Here is a 5,133-nt window from a genome sequence, read left to right as displayed (position 1 = left end):
TGAATTCCATGAAGCTTTTATGGATTTTCTTCCACTCGCTTCCTAAGCCGGACTGAATGAAAGTCCTATCCATTCTCGTCCAGAGATTGACTTTCCGAACCCGAGCTCTCTAGCTTCTTGTCTTTAGTCACCCAACGGGACATCGCATTAGAGCACTAAAGCTATGAGGGTAGGAACCATACCAAGCACCAAAGACTTAAAGTCACCCAAGCATACCAAGAGCAAGAGCAGCCAGGGGATAATTGAGATACAGACTTTTGGATACAAAAAATGGATTAAAGAGTTACAAAACAAATAAGTGGTAACAAAATATTTCTTCTAGAGCTAGGAGGTATAAAACTTCAATACTGGGTACAAAAATGAATTATAGAGTTACAAAAATAAATAAGGAGTTACAAAATTATTTTTCCAGAACCAGGAGAAAATTCAATAATTGGATACTAAATTTGGCTCAAAGAGTTACAAAAATAAATAAGGAGTTACAAAATATTTTTTTCTAGATGTATAAAAATTCAATAACTTGGTACAAAATCTATAAAGAGTTATAATTTTTTTAAGGAGTTATAATTTTTTTTTCAAAAGTAGGAGGTATAAAACAGAAATAACTGGGTACAAAAAATGGATTAAAGAGTTACAAAACAAATAAGTGGTTACAATTTTTTTCCACGACTAGGAGGTATAAAAATTCATTAATTGGGTACAAAATTTGGCTTAAAGAGTTACAAAAACTATTTTTCCAGAACTAGGAGGTATAAAACTGAAACAATTGGGTACAAAATCTTGCTTAAATAGTTACAAAATTAAATAGGAGAAATTGCTTCTAGGCCCCAAAATTCAAGTTTCAATGTGCCTAACCCCTCACATTTTTAATGTGCTGCACCCCCTTTTTTTTTGAAAAACACTATGTACAGGGCCCTCCATCATGATTCCAGCTCATGATTAGACATGTCAGCTCATGATTAAACATGCTAGCTTCTAAAATCCTAATTTTACACTTTCTCTTTCTCATGTCAGCTCATCCCAGCTCATGTTAACTATTATAGATAACATGTAAACTGTTATAAATAACATGTTAACTGTTATAGATAACATGTTAACTATTATAATTTTATAATTATGTTTTGAGCTCAATGTATGAACTGTAATAGTTAACATGTTACCTATAATAGTTATCATGTTACCTATAATAGTTAACATGAAACGCGAAGTTCCTCGGGACGGCACCGATGACGGAGCGGGGGAGGCGAGGTAAGGGAGGGGGATGCAGATGAGGATAGAGATGTGGGGGGAGGTGCAGGCGAGGGAGGGAGGTGCGGGGGAGGCGGAAGCGGGGGAAGGGAGGTAGGGAGAGGGGAGGGAGGCAGAGTAGGGAAGAGAGGTGAGGGGGTGCGTGAGGGGAGGCAGAGCGGGGGAGGGTAGGCGAAGGTTTGGGGAGGAGAGCATGGGAGGGGGCTTGAGGGGGACCGGAAGGAGAAAGAAAAAAGGAAGGTGTAAAAATTAAGGAAGGCGGAGCGTGGAGAGAGGCGGGGAGCGGGAGGGAGAGACAGAGTGGGGAGGGAAGCGGGGAGGGGAGCTGAGGTTGGAGACCGGAACAGAGGAGAGGGAAGGTGTAGGAGGAGGTGCGGAGAGGGGAGGGAGGCGGAGGCGGGGGAGGGAGGCGAGGAGGGGCACTATGAGGGGGAAGCATGGGAAAAGGAGGAGGATGTGTAAGGGGATAGGGTAAAAAGAATTTGGAAAGGTTGCATTGGAACTTGGGAAAGAAGAACTGAACATAAATTTTTTTATCAAAATTATAGGAGGTTGCACAGAATTTGGGGAGTTTGGGAGCGTAGTGAGAAATGTTGGATACGGAGAACTGGGGAGAGGGGTGGGGAAGGTGGGGAAGAGGAGACGAAAAAGAAGGGGGCGGACGAGGGGGCGGGGAGGGGAGCACATTGAAAACTTGAAATTAGGAAAAAGCAATTTTTCCAATTAAATAAGGAGTTAAAATAATTCGTTATTCAAAACTACGGAGGTAAAAACAAAAAAGAAAAAAAAAAAAGAAACTTTTCACAAGTTACAAAAAAGTAAATAGAGTAAAAAAGTGAAGTTACAAAAAAAAAATTTATTTGTCATAATCATATTCTTGTCCAACTAATCATAAATTTTAGGCTTCTTTTCATGGCAGGTAGGCATCAAAAAAAAAAAGCACATAGGAAACTAACACTCATCATAAAAAAAATACAAATTATAAGTTTGAACCGCTGAGAAAATAGTTTTGACAAAGCAATTTAAGGCGCATGTATAAGAGTTACAAAGCAAAAAACTGGGTAAAAAAAAATTGATGGCAAGAGTTACAAAACTAGGAGTGAAATAACATGGTACAAAATAATGAAACATAGACTTCTTTGGACTGTAACTAAAAAGAGCTCAATCCGAGCCTAATAATTCAACTGCTTCTTCATATGTAACACAAAAGAGATATAGCATGCTGAATGAATTATAACACATAAAAGAACAAAAAACATCCAAAAACAAGTGAATTACATAGTCAAAACAACTACAACTATGGATTATTAAGCAATCATACATATGGTGGAACATTAAGTGCAATACAAGAGAGCTGCAGCAAAACTTTCTCTGTAGTTTGCTTGTGAGATTGTTATCCGATCGCTTTCGAAATGCTGTTATGAATTCCATCAAAAAGATCCTAACAATCTAAAGGTTGCTGCGTTTAGCAAAATGAAAAATAATTATGATATTGAAAATGACTTCGGGAAAAATGAATATACAATAAAAATACATGAAAACATATGGTGCTTGTTGAGGCGACAACTGATACACGTTCATTGTGCTCTAATTTCCCCCAACATCTAATTATTCTCTATGAACTCAAACGTTATTTCTAAATTTTAAAAATCGACAATATAAAGGGAAGATCTTGATTGAGGAGGTAGTGATCAGAAATTTTTTCTCCTCGTCTTACTAAGTCTATCGCATATGCCAATGTCTGGGAGCTGAGCAATTTGAGATCAAAATTCTCATAAAACTATATCAAAACACTCTAAAAATTTTTGTGTCAGAAATATTTTCAATTCATTCGTGATTTGCGCATCAATTCAAGATTTCAGTGTCGTGCAGATAACTTGCTGAAAAAGAATGCCATAAATAATGAACAAAACATTTGTTAATGGTGTTTCCATATCAGCAAAGTACAAGCCCTTTGGCCAAGCAACCGGACAATTGTGACTTCTACTCACACCACCCGCAATCAAAGTAGTAAGCCAGACATCAAAGGATCAGACTTTAAGCCGACTGCCCACAAGCGACATCTTCTTGTGTGACTTCGGAAGAACGGTAACTGTGTTGGTCTTTTGCGAATGATGACTGCTCGCCACAACGAGTCCTACTCGAACAATTGTTCGAACGGGCCGCCCAGAACCTACGTATACTATGCAATCTGTCAGATACTCCGAGGTCGACTCAAAAGGTGTTACTTTCTCGCTAAAGTTAAGATAATTCGATGCTCCCGAGCATCTCCCACATGACACGTGTCACCTCTTAGTGCCCGATAGTCTTCCATGAACTTATCGGGCCACGGTCGGTACCGGGCCATGCCTCCCAATCGCTAGTTCTCATTTAATGCTCGAGGTGATCTCTTCCATCCAGTCGTCAGCTGACAAGACCCTGTAAATCAAGTGCTGACACAGCCCGCGGCAGCCACACGCTGCACCTTCACCGGCAATCATCAGCCTGTACTTGGCGACACAATGAAACGGTTCTGTCCCTTATACCACCAGTATAAATAAATGTACTATTCTACACTAAAGGGATCTGATCTGATCTTCTCTAAAGGCTTGATCTTCTAAAGATCTAATCTCTGACTTAAGCAATAACTCTGCTAATTTGCACTAGAGCAGACACGTTCTTGATGCTTGAAATCTAAAGCTAATCTTAAGCTGTTCTACTGGGCACTACAGAACTATCACAGTTCTTTATTTCCCCATATCAAGTTCACCAGCTAAACTTGATCCGTCGGAGAAACCACTAGGGAAACCAGTCTCCCTGCCTTTTCATGAGCTATTATTTGTGCAGACTCAACCTACAGACTTAGAACCAGATATCGGGAAGGCGAGCGCCCCGTATCACCCATCTCACCCATCCAACCGATATAATTGACTGTGTGATTTACTTAACATCAACAACATTCATACTCAAAAATTGGTATAGATGCATTACACTGTTCCACCACTCATATTTATAATATTGAAACGTCGAGGCCGTTGAGGGGATCTGTGCGAAGTCGAGGAGGATAATATTACATCGAAGAACATGCATATAGACACTCATTATATACTAAAAATATAATACTTCGACCATGCATAAATCAAACAAGAAGAAAACAAAAGTCGTGGAAGTTTCATGGAAACATTTCTATTTAATTCTTAACTATGTCTATCTTATGCCATACATAAAAGTAGTTTCATATAAAATTTAATAGAAAAACACGACTAGTATGAACATTATCTCATGGTAAACTACAGTGCATGTTATTCATTCTTTAACACCCGATATTTAAAATTTATTCTCTGTTCAATAGGAAGCGCCTGAACTTCTTAAGGCCTTTCATTATCATGAAATTTAGGATACTATAAAACGACTTGCGAACGGATACCTGAATTCGCGCAAGCACGTGTAGAAGGTATTACAATATAAATATCTTAATGAAATCACACAAAAATATATCACATTATCGCAGGCTCAAGGATGCAGAGGCACACTTGTAAGAAATCCAATTGTAATATATATGATCAATATTCTCAAGTAGGTAATTATTGCACAAACAAATTACTATTTCAAATAGACTTTTAAATGAAACACCAATTAAGACACAAATTTACTAATACCGAAGAAGGAAGTTTCTTGCATTTAGAAGATGAGATTTTGATGATTTCGGAGAAGTCTGGATGTCGGCCCTTCAATAATATTCGAAAGACGATGACTTGTGGGCTAGGACTAGTACGAGTATTTGTGGTCGAGCCTAGAGGAGGAGAGGGCCACGGTGGACTTTGCGGTGGTATTGAAGCTTGTGGGAGCGCGTTGAGGCAGTGAAAACGTCCCAAGGGGATCTGAGGCGAGTCAAAGGAGGTCGAC

Source organism: Asparagus officinalis, chromosome 8 (genome assembly GCF_001876935.1).
Source record: "Asparagus officinalis chromosome 8, Aspof.V1, whole genome shotgun sequence".
NCBI classification, from domain to species: Eukaryota; Viridiplantae; Streptophyta; class Magnoliopsida; order Asparagales; family Asparagaceae; genus Asparagus; species Asparagus officinalis.
The sequence above is the reverse complement of the archived record's forward strand: the minus strand, read 5'-3'. Positions refer to the sequence as shown.